The sequence below is a fragment of the Triturus cristatus genome, chromosome 3_2 (genome assembly GCF_964204655.1).
Source record: "Triturus cristatus chromosome 3_2, aTriCri1.1, whole genome shotgun sequence".
Lineage (NCBI taxonomy): Eukaryota > Metazoa > Chordata > Amphibia > Caudata > Salamandridae > Triturus > Triturus cristatus.
The window spans coordinates 894,917,075-894,933,755 of NC_140584.1; the positions used below are offsets into that span (position 1 = coordinate 894,917,075).

The following is a 16,681-nucleotide window of genomic DNA, read 5'->3' on the forward strand; positions in this document are numbered from 1 at the left end:
GACTTCAGTATCTCGCTGCCTTGGCAACACCAGTCGTGACACAAGAGCAACGCAATACTATGATAAATCTGAAAGAAAAGTATAGCAAATGAGCAACGCCTAATCAGCAAGAACGAGATAATGTTGCAGCGCACTTTAGCAAAAATGTTCCTAAAGCATACTGTGATAGCACTCTCAGTTAGAAACAGCTCAGTTCCCATTGAAATGGCCACTAAATCTGCACAGACATGCAGTTTTATTGGTAAGCCGATATAGTGCCCAAATAATAATCTTTGGAAAAATGGCTTAGCGAATATTCATTGTTAGTGCCAGGGCTTTAAGTGGGCCGGGTCTCACCGGTGCTGAGCACCGGCAGTTTTTTAAAGGGGGCCTCAAAACGGGTCTCTATCGGGCTCTGTTTTGTGCCCAGGCACAGGCAGTCCGTTTTTAGGTCTCGCCTGAGCCAGCGCTTTAGCGCTGCTCTGGCGAGAGCTATAGAAAACGGGGATTTGGAAGTGCAAACGAGTGCTTTTCAGCCCCCCAACTACAGTGCATGTGCGCCGGGCGCGCGCACCATTTGGCAGCCTGCGTGTACATTTCGCGGGCGCTTTGATGTTCTCAGTGAGCCGCGCGGCCACTGAGGACATCAAAGCGCCTGCGAAAGTGCACACCATTTGCCACCCCCTCCCTTATCCCACTTCCTGCGTAAAGCAGGCAGCCTGCAGGTTCCCACTTGCATCTCTGTAGCTCTCCCATTGTCCCTGGCCCTACATCCTTATCTGGAAGCCCCTCTCTGCGGCAAGCCAATTCCAATTCCTTATCTGCACGTTGTAAACCTTGTTTTTCAACAAAGTGTGTTTCGAATGCAGGGGGGTTCTCTTTTAATACATTTGAAGTTGAAATAGTACTTTTAAATCATATTCAATTAGACTAAAATTGCACCCATAAATTCAATTTTCTTCACTCAATAGCCACATTTGAAAGATACGGACCTCTGCTAGAATTGTAACATGCATAACTAACATCTTTGCTTTTGTTGACTTATAATGTATTTTAGGTCGGCCTGCACCCTTGCGTCTTCGCAGGGAAGCTTCAGTGGAGGCAGACACAACTCGCCAATGTACACAATACTCTGTCTACCTGTTGCAGGCTGGCCTTCAAGCTAATTTGCATTCCTATGAATGCGGGTTCTGTGCCTTGGTCGATGTTGTGTTGGTTATGCAAAGGACCCGACAGCTGTGCTTGAAGAATGGTCTCCTTGCCCCCTCCTCGAACCTCACGTCGGCTTCACACTGACTGAGAACCGGCATGTCACGTGCAGGCGGGCTCGGCTTCCATTTTGTGACGCATCACGGGCTTGTGGCAGGCCCCGGTGCTGGCCGTCAAGCAGTGGTCTGGCCTGTGAGTTTGGTAGATAAAACGTTTTATATCTCCGCCAACACCACTTGCAATTTATGGGTAATCTTTTCTAAACGGTGCCATAGGAAATTTCAATCCTCCCTTTATGCCGCATAAGAAGACGAATCCCAGTTTTCTAAAAGCAGATTATTGTTCAGCAACAGTATCCGAAGCCACCCCGTCTGCAGAACAATGGCTTGAATGCAGAGGCTGTCAGCAGAGGCTCAATAGCATTGTACACATCGTTTTGTATGAGGGATGTTCGAAACGCTGCTTAATTTGTGCCGGTGGTTGCACATGCAGGGACAGTTCCATGTAGTTATATCAAACCATCTCAACAGAATACAACATTATCAATATAAATCCATAGAAATAAAGTCAAAACCATGTGTCTTTAAATGCCACACAAGCATACCACAAATAAAACAAGCATTTGCAATGCAATAGGTCTCGCAGTTGCACGAGTTAAAGCTATTGGCATTGTAAATGACAATGCCAATAGGCATTGTTATTTGCAATGTCAATAGCTCAAACTCGCGTAAATGCGAGACCTAATGCATTGCAAATGCTTGTTTTTCTGGACTTCAGTGACAGCAGGCACATCGATGTGCGCTGCTCACACTGCCCACTTCTCACTAGTGGAGAAGTTACGGAATGACGTCATGCCAGGTCAGCATTGTAGGGGAAAGGGAATCTTTGACAGAGAGTCTTTTTCTCTCTGGATTTCCCTTCTCTTTTTGAAACTCAGGAGCAGCAACATTGTTGTGGTGTCACCAGGGCTTTAAGTGGAAGCTTTTTCAATATTATATAAAAGCCATAGTTGCTGCCTTTTTATCTTATGCAACTAACAACCATGGACAAAGTCAATAGTGACCTGTTGTGGGTATGATGTTACTTGTATCATATATCTGGATGCAATGACAGTAACAGCAAAATACAAGTTGGGTGGCATACTATGCTAAGCACAGATTTTTAGTTGAGGTCTTTTCAAGCCACGCCCCTAATCACATTGGCCACACCCCTTTGAGAGACCCCCCAGTTTTTTCATCCCACTTAAAGCACTAGTTAGCGCAGCACCAAGTAAAATGTCTTGATTTGTTTTGATGCTGTTAAAATCTTTGGGTCTGATTTAGGGTTTTTTGGACTTCATGATACTCCATCTCAAAGGTGATGGACATCCCGCCTTAGTATAAGTTCAGTATATCCTAATGCACTTATATTAAGGCGGAAGGGACATCCGCCACGTATCTGACAGAGTACCCGCCCGTCAAACTTTAAATCATGCCCTGTTTCATTCACATCTAAGGATGAAAATATGCTTCATTTGTCCTTTCCTAATTGCTAATATCTAATGAAATATTCCTATAGTTCATTTACAGACATTTAAAAAAATGTGTGTGCTAGAAAAAAATACATCCTGCAGCCTTTCTTACTCCCGGTACTCCAGCATGATTGCCGAACAACATCATTTCACTTTGCATTTCAAGAAAAATAACCTCCGATTTCCATGTTAAAAGAATAAACATCACATTTCCAGACATACCTGACATTTGACCTCTGTCTTTGAAAGAACAACTAATGTGTCAAGAAAAAACACAAAAGGCATCTTTATTATTCATTCACCTTCTGAACTACAGCAGTCTTATGTTGGGAGGGCTGCAGTACCCCACACCCCCACTTGCAGGAACTATGAAAGCTGTGTCCATCGGTGGAGCAGGTTTGAGGCAAGCATGGGTAGAAAGCAGAGAAACTCTATAGACCGCTTCTGGCGCTGCCTTCACTAGCCTGTACTTCAAGGTGCTCTGAAAGTGACATGTTTGTGCTTAAAGAGAAGCATATGTTTTGAACCGTGCATACCTAAACGGTGGGTGAGTCAATCGAGTACTCACATCAAAACCCTTCCAGCAACAGCAGTGCCAAAACTATCAAAATGCAACGGTGAGTACCAATTGATTATTTGTGGTGATGTACAAGGAACAACTTATCTTGTGAATATTCGAACCATTCACACATGATAACCTACTGCCAAATATAGTCAATTGTGTTGAAATGTATTCTAGCATTTATGTAGCATGTACTTCCCCTATGTGCAGTGATGCACTTACCCGTGAGTGTAACTTGGTACCCTGTGCAGGCGGTGTGGTCAGAAGTGTGTTGTCTTTGTATTCAGGCAATGTGAGAAGCATTGTCGTGTTGTGCGAGTGACCATGGAGGTGCTCTTAACCTGACTTGGGACTAAGCGCTTAGTAGTGGGAGGGATGAGAGTCGTGAAAGATAGACGTGTAGTTTATGGTTCGTAGTGTACTGGCATCTGTGATTAGCTCTGCAGGTTCCATTATGATATTTATGATTTATTTATATTTTGGGTCCAAATTTATATGTTGACTCTAGCAGGAAAACCCCACACAGACTTGGCTCACAGACAGAGGAGAGAGTCAGAGAATCTAGCAGGATGGACTGGGTTACAGTCGGTCCTTATACAGTTCTTCTTATAGATCCTCAACTATTAGAACTCAAGTAAGGATCAGAATATTTGGCTAGTTAGGACCTGGAGGTGTGTTCTGTTATAAAGCCCGTCATTGCTAAGCAATGTATAGTAGACTTCTTTGAATGGATGAGAGATCTTGTTCTGCACTTGGCTACTTGGAGAGTGTCCCGGCGCTCTCGTGCTTACAGGAGAGGTAGGCTCTAGAGGCTGAAAAGGTATGTTTTCAGGTGTTTGCGGTTAACAGTCTCATCTGAAGTATTTCTGTGGTGGACTGGTAACTAATTCAAGATAGAAGACACCCACAGAAAAAGAGGAACTCCCATGCATGGATCCCTTAAAGTGTGAGACAGCAATCAATTGGGCCTTCGCAGAACAAAAAGCCCTGCCGGGAGAGTTCTGCAGGATTCTCTTTGTCAGATAGAGGGTACCTACTCCATGCAAAGCACGGTGAGCAAGCAGTAAAAAGTTTGAAGTGATTCTGCTATTGACCAGGAGCCAGTGAAGCTTTTTTAAGAAGGCGGCTTTATGAGTGCGCCTGGAAATATGGAATAGGAGAATCGCTGCTGTGTTCTGAACTGCCTGCAGTCTTTGAATCAGAAATGCTGGGAGACCAAGGTATACAACATTGGCATAGTCCAATCTAGAGAATGGATGCTTGAACAACTATTTTCTGGGCTTACCAGGGAAGTAAGATTAATATTTTTTTCAGGGCCTTAATTAACCAAAAGCACACCCTCACAACTGAGGAGATTTGGCGTTTAAAGGAGAGATGTTCATCAAATACAATATCCAAGTTTCTTGCAGTGGCTATGGGTGGCAGAGGGGTGGGACCACCCGTAGGCGAACATCCCAACCAACCAGAAGATAGATGGGCCCAAAGAGAAGGATTACCGTCTTCTCTGTATTACATTACAAAGGAATTCTTTTCAACGAGTTGAAGACAGTTCTTACACAGACAGAAAAATATTACCTAGCTTAGTCCGAAGCACCCTCATAAGAAAAGAGAAGCTAGGTACCATCAGCATAGGAAATTGTCTTAATACAGAATGATACCACTAGGCGAGTATGAGGGGACATGTAAAGGTTAAACAATGTAGGGCGTAATGCTGATATCTCACAAAACTCCACACTTAAGCATCGTAGCTGGTGAGAAGTAAGGTTTCATCCAGACTGACTTCTCTACTGCTCAAAAAAGATCTAAGCACCTACAAGGCCAAACAGCCCACACCAATATCAGTCAGGCGTTGAAGCAGAATATCGTGGGAAACGGTATTGAATGCCGAGCATTGGTTTAAGAAAAATAAGGCAGCTTCCTGGCCCTGATCCAATTCAGCTTGATTGAATTTGTGATTTCAAGCAGAACCGTCTTCTTAATGCGGCATGCCCAGAACCCAGATTGAGAAGGGTGAAAAAGATTGTGAGTTTCAACGAACTACACTAGCTGTTGTTTGACAATGGAATCTAGGATTTTTTAGTCTGCTGGGAGGAGAGATTGGTCTGAAATTGGAGAGGCACAAGCTATGAGCCATAGGCTTTTTTAGAAGGGGGATATTGTTGGCCTTTTTTCACAAATGCCCTTCTGAAGAGAGGAGTTGAAGAGGCTGAGATAAGTTGAGCCAATGCTTTCTGCAAACTTTCTCAGAATGTGGGCGACTGCAAGGATCAAGCGGTGAGCCCAATTTGCAGCTCAAGAAGCGGGCCGGCAGAATGATCTCTTTCCAGTGGCCTAAATTGTAGAAGCTTGTTTTTAAGAGTGGGAGACATGACCAGAGGGCATAAATCCCCAGGGGCCGCCACAGTAGGAGACATTAGACATTGTCTAATTGTTAACAAGTGGTTAGTTATAATGTGGAGGTCATAAGGACCATAACATGATTACATAGTTGGAGGTGGCAGATTGGTATAGTTACTCAATAGTAGGATGGAGGATAGGTGCTTCTGATACAGGTAGCTTACCTATTTCTGTCATCTTGTCATCAGCAGCTGCCTACAGGCATTGGTTTCTGTCACCGTGCATAATCTTGCCTTAGGTTGCATGTCCAGGCTCAGTTTGCTAGGATTAGTAGTCTGAGGTTTATCTCAGAAACAGTCAGGTTTTCACCTCATGTTTTTCATTTCACATGCTTCATTATGCTCTGCTCTATATCTTTCTGGGTAAGGAGCTCCAGAGTTTTACTGCTTGGAGCTGTAATATATAAAAGATTTCTTTCCCTAAGTGGGTACAGAGATCCCCAGGGCTAAACTCAAACATAGAGCAGCACCCTGTTTTGTGAGAATTGTGAGATTCATTTGAACTTCAGCTTTTAAGTTAATGTCCCTTTTTCAAGAGGTCCCTGTAATCGATTAACAGTTGCCAGACTGGTGCCATGTGTTCACTTGGGTGCAGACAGAGGAGAAGAGCTCCTAGTTATAGGTTGTTGCCAAAATCCAACATGGAGACCACAGAGGTGAAACTAGCTTGTAGATTTTGTCATTATACATGGAATGATGTGACTCATTGTTTTCAGTGTGTAGAAGGTGCTCCTGGGGAGCTTGGTAACATGTGGTATCGGGGACAGGTCCAAGGACATGGTTACTCTGAGGTTCCTCACTTCTCGTGATGTGGCTCATGGGACATCAAGTTCTTTGTTCTATTTACGTGTATGATGCTGTTTGTGGCACTGTCTCCATATCAGGATCTCTGGTGTTTACTGTGTCGAATTTTAGTTGGCTAGTCATCAATTATGCTTCTGTGACGTGAAGGCATTTATCAAGTAAAAATGTGTGGAGGTCCCTATCAATAGATGTAAGGGCAATTTATTTGGGGCTAGGTGATGAGAGATCACCATTGAAGATCACACCCAGATTGCATGCTTCATTCACAGAGGCAGAGGGGTACCCTGATCTTCAGGCCAAGAGAAAAGGAAGGGGGTGGAACTTACTGGGCCAAAGAGCTGTATTTCAGTATTGTGGAAATTAAAGCATTGCCCGTTCTCCATTCAATTTTGAATATGAGGCAATGAGATAGATTAGTAAGGTTGTCATGGTCATCTTCCAGTTTTAGATGGTGCCGGGCGTCAACTGCATTTACTTATTACCCTATTCTAAGGGATAATGGATGGCTGCTTGGGCCACTAGAATGAGAGGCAAGGTGAGCCATGTGACATGCCAAAGATAATGTCAGCTGCTCTTTAGTGGAATAGTCCCACTTTTAATTGATGTGTATGTTTATGCAAAAAGGAGGTGAACCATAGTAGTGCAGTACTGCTGATGCCAGCTGAAGTGAGCAATTGGTGTTTAATGGGGTTGAAGGTAGCAAAGAGATCAAGTAGGATCAGTACACAGGATAACCTTGGACATGGGCACAAATGAGCTCTTCCCTGATGTTCAATAGAGTGGTATCAATCCTCTCACCAGCATATGGGAGCCCACATTAGGTCTTTAATTGGTTAAGATATCCTTTAAAACTGATGTAATGATTGCATGTTTGAAAAACAGGGGGATAAACCTGATGGCTAAGGTGCCGTTAAGGAGGTTGGTGGTGATCAGTAAGAGTAATGGGAGGACGAATGTAATGAGTTTGGCATTGGTGATAAACCAAGATGGAGAAAATTGTTTCAAGACAAGATGTTCCTAATTTCATATTTAGAATTGGTGAAAAACTCAGATTGCTTGCACTAAAAAGAATGGGAGATTAGCATTATGTGACACTGTATGATTGCAACAGTACGGGCACTCATAGAGTACATTTTATTGAGAACGAACGACACAATGACAGGAGGTTATTGCATAGGTCCGATGATGATGAAGGCATGTTGGTGGAGGCACTGGAAGACACCAACACCTTAAAGGTGTGGAAAGGTACCTTGCGACATTTGGAAGATTTAGTGATGCAGGACTGATAGTATTTCTTTTTGCCCTTGAAGATTTGTAGCTTCTGGAATGGACATGGCGTGCTATGCACTAAAGAATTTGGGGTTTGATCTGTTGTTCTAGCATTTTAACTTGGTGCTTCAGTTGCAGCAGGCTTGTCAGTATAACATTTGTTAGTCTTTCAGGAAAATTTCCTGAAGAAGAGGGAGAAAGGGGATCATGTGCTTTGGTAAACTTTGAGATCAAATGTTCAAAAATTACATCATGAAGGGCCCATGTTTTATGGAGTCATGGATCCTCTGACTATCATGTTGTTGATTGAGAATTTGACCAGGAAGTGGTCTGATAATAATAACCAATAGATATCAAGGAAGTGAAACTCTAGTGCTGAAAACAGGAATCCAAGGTGATGGCCTCCATCTTGTGTTGCTTCTTTGACCAACTGGGTAAGGGCAAAAATGTCCACATCATTGATTAGGTTCTGGTAATATGCCTTGGAAGGATCCTAGTTGTTTATGTTGCCCGTAATGTTGACTTGGTCTGAGAGCATTAGAACATGTTGGGCAACATCTCAGATATCATATTGGACGATAGGGAGCTATTTCTTGGGTGGGCGGTGACTAGAGCACAAGCTAGGGAGTTGGTAGGTGAAGTAATGTTGTTAACTTAAAGATACCTGAAACTCAGAATGCCACCTCATCCCTGTTCACTATTTTTCTATAAAATACTGTGATTTGGAGGAAGGAGATCAGCTTTGTCAGCTGCGGAGGAGTTACTGAACACATCTCGGTGAAAGCCAGAAAGTTAAATCTTTGGTATGAAATAAGGTTGTGCATGTTGCAGGCATTTTTGACTGTAAATTTCAGTTTACAAGGGCTCCCAACAGGGAATGCAAAGGATGGAGATGGTGATATAGACGGATCTACAGGGAAAATGGGGAAGAGGAATGGCGTGTGGGACTAGAGCTCTGAGGGCGTAAATCAGGGAGCTGCTGGCAATGCCATCTGTGGTAAAGAAGGTCATATAGAGACTACATAAATACCTGAAAGTTTTCTCTTTCCAGGTGATATGATGCTAAACATCAGACTGCACAGAGGGGGATGGCTTCATCTAGAAATTAGATATCTTCTTACATGCAGGTACCAGGGTGTTTTCTGCTCCTGTTGACATGTTGTCTTAGATCCTGTGGGACATAAATCTCTTCCTCAAGTAAAGAGGTGTCATTTGACAGATAAGCCCATTAGTGGAGACTGCTCCAGGAAATTTAGTACCCTCTATAACCATGTATAAAAAAATGTCTTGTCCTAGCGACGAAAAATTGTCCAGCATCAACAGTATTTTCTGCTCCTGTTGACATGTTGGTTCTTTACCTTCAGTGCGGTTCTGCAAATGAGACCATGAGTGGCTCTTGCTCTAGGGAATTCTGTGCAGTTCATCTTACTTGATAAAGTTGAATCTACTGTCCTTGACATAAACTATCCTCCTACATACAGGTATCTATTAAGTGTTGTCTGCTGCCACTGATAGCCTGTGGTTAATCCTCTGGGACAGGATTGAAGCACCATCTGAATGATGAGGGCCATGAGTGAAGCTTGATCCAGGGAGTGTGGCACCCTGCTACAGGCATGGCAGAAGTAGATGTACTTGAGGTGAGGTTCCTTCTTATGCAGAGGCGAAGGGAGTGTCTCTACATGTTGACATGTTGTCTTTCATTTTGTTGGACAAGAGTTCCTTCTTTAAGTGATGGAACACCATGCAACAGACAAAGGTGATAAATGGAGATTAAAATGGTGAGGAAATATAATACTTAAAGACAATGAACAAAGACTTAATTTGTGGAAAACACAATCACTTGACTAGAATGTTTTGAGGCTTTAATTAGGTTGCTACACACCTCATGCAATGATGGGGTGAAAAGTAGGTTATGTCATGTGTCGCAGGTGCGGTCAAATTCCCCAAGAATTAGGATTTTTCTTAGAGGTTAGGGATAGGTGTGCATATGGTGTAATATGTGTAAGATGGGGTAAGGAATTCTATTCTTCTTTGATTATCAGACAAATAGAAATGGAGTCTTGTATAGTGCTACTCTATGTGACACAAAACCTACAAGTTTAGGATTTCGGCTTAATCGCACTGGGTTAGAATTACGAAGCATCTCGTCCATCAGCACCCCAGTCCTTAATAATCTTTCGCGGTTTCAGTTTTTTTGCCTCATAAGAGGGAAGATGTAGAAAAAAAGCCGGATTTTAGAATAAACTCTTTATCCTTGTTTTCTGACTATTTTAGCCAGAGAATCCTGTGTATTTAAAGCCTGACCTTTACTCATGCCCATTTCCCCCTCTACCATTATTATGACAGTATGTGAATAAGCCCCTCTAGAAGTTTGCTGCTTCATGCAAAGGCAACCATTGCAGCTGAGGCTGATAATCTCTTTGAAAATCATGTTAGAAAACTGTACTTGAAAGTGTTTCCAAGTATCTGCCTTGTATACCATGCATGACTCTTACAGTTACAGGCTGTTACCATATCTAGCCTATAGGCACCTTTAGCAGTGTGATGGAAAGCATATCGATTGTATCCAATATATCTCAAAGTTATCTTTGGGTCTGCCCCTCGCTTATGATGTGATAGCTTCCTTGTCTATTTCAGTTCACTGCTCCTGAGTCAAAGTCTTTCCTCCCTATTCTTCTATCTGTCTCTTTACTTAACAAGCACTGACAAAGACAATTGGTCCCCCTTTTTAAAAGCAAGGAGGACCAATTGACTGTGCTAATGCTTTTTTGCTGATGCCATTACACATCGTCAAAATGCGATCAAAATTGTTCTTTACTGTTGCCGAATAGCATTGTTAAAACCAAAAAAGTGAAAAAAGCGCATTGATGCGTACATGCACATACATGTCTAGTGAACGCATCACCACCGCCATTTTTTCTATTTACCATTATAAGATAATAGATGCCTATTTAGGAATGGTAAATAAAATAAAAGAATAAAATGTGCACAAAATCATGTTTTACGAAAGTAGCGACCTGGTAGCAAATTGCAGTTGCAGAGCTCTAAAATAATATATGCATAAATTATGTAAAAAATTACACAAAGGGTGTTACTACTTTAGGTAGGAATTAAATCCAAGCAGATAGACTGAAGCCTTCCTGAATCATAGGACTGTTGGTACATATATTGTCAAATCAAGCACTTGGAATAAAGTCCTAAAGAATTTGCAGAGAAGGGAAGGGAGAAACACTGGAATAACTCATGTTCACCACCTGTAAGCAAAAGGCAATTCACAATAATATTCCAATAGGTCTCCAGGTGTTAGAAATCTAGATAGGTGTACAATGTTAGACATGTAGAATTTTTATTGTAACTCACCACCTGGAGACTTTGGGACCGTCACCAACAGGTGAACTCAAAGATTCTTAGATGAATCTAGCTGAGTCAGGTAAAGCGAGCGGTAAGTAGCAAAGGCAGCTAACAATACCTACATAAGGCAAACTATCCATAGGAACTCAAGAAAACAACAAAAGTGAAGTGAAGGAGAAGCTGAGTGCCTACTAAAACAAACACCATAGGAGCTCACTAAAATGCATAGTTGCCCAGAGAAGTCCATCTGGAAGTGTAGCCTCTTATACTGTTCTGCCTACTGTGACCCTGAATAGGAACCTGGTCGCCATCTTGGGTAGGTATGATCTCTATTCACCACAAAGTGAACCGCAGTCATTTTGGAATAGTTAAGACACCAATGTTTGTATGTATGGTTCGCCAAGTTCCGTCTTCCAGGTAGCTGTAGATTCCCTGTTACCTCACTGCTATGTACCCTTAATTTCACTCATGTGGACTTTGGACCACAAGTTTCAGTGCTTGTGCAACATAACCTCAGAAACTCCCTCATCTACCCCCTGGCCTGCAAAGTTTTGTGGAAAATCTACTAGTCGAGGGGCATCAACAAACAAGACATGTTCTCATGTTTGATCAAATGGACCATACCACTTTCAGTCTATGAGATATTGTAGTTGTCCTCAAACCTGAAAGGAATCGAAGATTTGAACAGGTCCCAAATTCAGGTTCATCCCTAACTTTGTGGAGCAACAATGGGAAGATAATGAGGTAGGAGAGAATTAAAAGGGGGCTAAAATAAAAAAAAATGTTTTAAAGCTGAAGATGGAGAAATAAATACCTATGAGGAGTGCCGAGCAACACAGAAAATGTGGTGGAGTGAATAAGAGAGGAGAAGCAATTCACAGGGAAGAGAGGAAGAAAACACGTATGTTCTCACTGAGTACTACAAGAAAATAAATAAACATTGGAATAGCCAATGGGCCTCGCTTGCATTTTGAGTCCTCACTAATTTCCAGGGTTGGACTGGGAATCCAAAGCAGCCTTAGCAATTTTGTCAGACCACCCCCCTGGATGGGGGTTCAAGTGTGAAGAACTGCTGCTTTTGTTACTGGGGGTTGCTGTAAAACCGGCCCCCAGTAACAAAACCAGCTCCCACTGCTGCACAACCAGTCCCCACCCTTCCGGCCTCCTGGGCAAATACTCGATGCCCGCTACGGCCAGTCCTGCCCTGCTAAATTTGCTTTAAAAAAAGCATGCTGCATTGCGAAAACAGAACAAACATGTTTTGGCAAAGCCAATAGGTCTCACCTTTAAAAGGAGGATGCAGACCTGCTGCCTTTGACAGTGTTTCTTTGCATTGGCCCTGGCATGCCCAGAACATACGCGTGCATGTTTCACGACGGTGCATATGTGTGCATGTTTTGTGATGCATTTGCACTTATGCATTACGACTTGTGCACATGTATGTATCATGATGCATAGATGGCATTTTGGGTTATTCCTACCTGTTTAACATGGCCAATGGCTATGGAAGAATGACAAAGTGAAAACAAAACAAGCACTGGCAAAGCCAATAGCTCCGGCTTACTTGCATTTTCAGTTCAAAGTCAGACCTTTTAGCAACGACAGAGCAACACACTATGCAGTCACCAGGCACACCTCTAGATATCCATAAACACAGACAGATCTTCTCTTAGTTTTACCGCTAACGAAGGACCATGCTTTTCAGTGCCAGAACATCCCTTGAGAGTAACAGTGCGCTCTACAAATCAATATGACAATTAACATACATACACCAACCAAACATACATACAGGCACACATATTTCAAACAAATATAAACGGAGTGAGCAGGGCAAATCCTAGGGACCGTACTCTCCTCAAAACCTTACCCGACAAACCTAAGGGGCCCATTATAAATACATAGAACATAGCTCATTACCTCATATTAAAAAAAACAAGTACTAAGTTACAATAATGTTCAGTATGCATGTAAAAAACGGACAGTAGTAAGACTAGAAAGAACAAACAAATACATATATTACCATGCATCACCTGCCCACAGGTAAGTAACTTTCAGTTTTTTTTACACCTTATATACTTCCTCAGATTGCATTCTATCTCACTTTCCTAAAAAAAAAAAACAGTGCGTGAAAATTATCCTGAATGACAGCTTCCTATCTTTCGATTTAAATGATACTCTTGTTACACTCCCTTCTCTGTCTCCTTTAGTACCTCTGAGAGTACATGTCTGTACTTTTCCCTCCACTATACCTCAGTAAACTAATCATACTCCTCCTTCCAGATCATGAACTCTCCCTCTGAGTAACAATTCCCGCAATACCTAACCTTTTCTGTCCTAGCTACTCATCTGGCTCCCATAAATAACAATTTCTCCTTCTGTGTAACCACCCTTGCAATGTCACAATATCTAATCTCCTCCATCATTTTTAGGTGGAGCCTAGACAGCGTATGCACTGCTCTGCAAGGCATGCTGTATTTGAGTATGGACTTGAAGCTCCGCCCACTCTCCGCCCATATTTTTCATTGGCTTGTGTCATTGTCCTTTGTAAATGCTGGCTTCTGATTTTGTAATATGCTTGTTAGTCCCTCCTTAGTACCGCCTTATCTTCATTTGTAACCTCCCATGAGGACAGACCCTTTTACTTCTTTTGTTACACAGTATGTCTTATTTAGTCTATAAGCACTATTTCATTTAATGAGTTTCTCCTACTGCAGGCACAACATGCTTTCCTGCAACATTCAGCAACATTCTGCACTCCATGCACGCTTTCACTTTCCAAGCAGCTTCTTTGAAGTGAAATAGGTCTCGCGTTTACAAGAGTTTGAGCAATTGGCATTTTAACTGACAATGCATTTTATTTATGATATCTATGTTAATTATCATAACTGATTAATAAAAGGCATTGTCATTTACAATGCCAATAGCTTAAACTCTCGCAAATGTGAGACCTATTGCATTGCAAATGCTTGTTTCATCTTGCATGAACACACTCTAATATATACACCTAACTCCTATTAACTTAATACATCACTACAAATTGAAGGAAATTATGCAAACTGTTTCCTCAGAGCACAAGACAAACCCAGTAACAAACACATTTCCAAAAATAATGGAGTAGCATACTACCCACCATAAACAGCCTCATTGCCTTCTAAGGGGTAGGAAGGGCTATATGAATACCATTACAATAAAGCATATATAATGCATGCACGAAACCAATAGGGACACGTGCACACAAGGCGCTTCTTTGAGCAGTCCATAGATAATAAGGGTTCTGATATCAAATCTGTTAGTATTGCACGATAAAAATGGATGCGTCAGTAGCAGTAAAAATTCGGATGGAAAATGGCAACAGGTATTCCCCCATGATTAAACCAGATACTTCTGCAACCCACATCGGGGGATGGATGCAAAGATGTGATGACCAAAAATTGGTGCACTATCCAGCAAAAAAGAGAATAGCAAAAGCCAGACTGCTCTAACCTTCAGATTGAGAATCATAGATTATAGCCCTGTTTGCCCTGAGTCACGTTCCTTATGTCATTTATGTAGGCATCTTGAGATACGTTCTGGCAGCCCATGAATTGATGGAAGTGCGAACATAAGTCTACCAAATAAAGGGCACTAACTCAGATGGTTACTGGATCCTCGAGGCTAGCACAGAGCAGACTAACCATGAAGAAAGGCTGTTTACTGAGATCAAGTCGTGCACGCTTAGCTCCCAATCAGTAATGACCTCTTCATTGCCATGTGTGATGCTTTCAGTGGGTTTATCACGAGTCAGTAGGAACATTCATGCCTATATAATTAGACTGCGACGCATAAGAATATTTCAAAATGTATACATAGTTAACCAGCATTATATCTCCCAGTAAGTCACATTTGCTACTTAGTAATAGTTTTCCTTACTGTGCATCTCGGGAGGTGGTTAGTCTGTGTTCATCCGTTCCACAGTTATCTGTAGCCACTACAAAGGAGCCCCAAGAGTGCACCAAAAAGTCTGATGGAGCTGCTACCACGGAAATAAGTGCTTAGTTCGAGCTGGTGGGTGCAGGCTGGGCCCACCATCATTCTTTTTTTCATCAACAGGCTTTATACCCGGAGCAAGAGAGGGACAGGTAGCTCCAAATTCTGCATCGGGACCACTGTGGTTCGTCTCCAGCATGGGACTTTGCATTGCCATCCGCAGCCTTCGAGGAAGTGCCGCTGTGTGAGACATCCTCGACTTAGGCCTTCGCTTCCCAAGCCCCTTGTCGACGGAATCCCTCCACTACGATGCAGGACTCCACATCACAAACCCCGCAGCTTCTTCAGAACCAGACGGTGCGCAACGCATTTCGAGAGAATTCATCACATCGGAAGCCCCTCATCGAAGACATCCTCGACTACGACGCTGGACCTCACATCGCAGCTGTGAAGCTCCTAGAAAACGTCGCTGTGCGACGCATCCTCAATGTGGGACTAGGCAATGCTCCGCAACCAGAATTTTAGGTACTTTTGTTCAACGGCCCTAATTGGGCTGGCCCAAACTCCTCGCGGTTTGCCTGAACTTGTGACTTTGTCCTAGTCTGATGCAACTAGATATCCCCAATTGATGCTTTTAAGGGTTCGCCTGCACCGCGCTTGTGCTGTGTTTTTGAAATCTCTTGTATTTAATATATCTTAAAAAGAGGCTCATATCAGTTCCCGTAGCCGATATACCGTGTCCTTCTTCTTTTGTGTGGAGCTTGTTTTGGTTTACTTTCCTTGGCTGCATGCATTGAAACCCTGTCGCACATTTTGTTTACTTTCCCTGCTGCACACATTGAAACCGTACTTTAGAAGATGCATCCGGCATGGCTACATTGATGCCCATAAGGTCAAGCTGGAATTATAAGCCCATTGGAAGTAACAAACTTGTTTTCTCACAAAGAGAAATACATGTTGGTTCTTTCTACCTTATCACTTTCAAATTTCATCCGCCGCCCTGACAAACAAGCATTGGCATAGCCAATAGGTCTCGCTTTTGGGACCTTCTAAGTATTTAGTTATGCAGCACAATATCTTTGGTGCAACCACATCAACTGTTGCATGGCTAAACACTTATAAGGTCCCAAAGGCGAGACCTATTGGCTATGCCAATGCTTGGTGTGGTTGTGTGTGTGGTTGTGTGTGTGTGTGGTTGTGTGGTTGTGTGGTTGTGTGTTTGTGTGTGTGTGGTTGTGTGTGGTTGTGTGTGTGTGGTTGTGTGTGTGTGGTTGTGTGTGGTTGTGTGTGTGGTTGTATGTGTGGGTGTGTGTGTGTGGTTGTGGGTGTGGGTGCAGTTGTGGGTGCAGTTGTGGGTGTGTGTGTGGATGTGTGGTTGTGTGTGGTTGTGTGTGTGGTTGTGTGTGTGGTTTTGTGTGTGTGTGTGTGGTTGTGGTTGTGTGTGTATGTGGTTATGTGTGTGTGTGGTTGTGTGTGTGGTTGTGTGTTTGTGGTTGTGTGTGTGTGTGTGGTTGTGTGTGTGTGTGGTTGTGTGTGTGGTTGTATGTGTGGTTGTGTGTGTGGTTGCAGTTGTGTGTGTGGTTGTGTGTGTGGTTTTATGTGTGGTTGTGTGTGGGTGTGTGTGTGTGTGGTTGT

The 16,681-nt window shown here is 42.8% G+C and overlaps 1 protein-coding gene across 4 annotated transcripts in view; it reads left to right on the forward strand.

The window, feature by feature from the left end:
* The window catches only part of TRPV1 (transient receptor potential cation channel subfamily V member 1), a 460,649-nt gene that overhangs the window by 73,907 nt on the left and 370,061 nt on the right, over positions 1-16,681 (forward strand). The gene's annotated exons all lie outside the window — the stretch shown is intronic.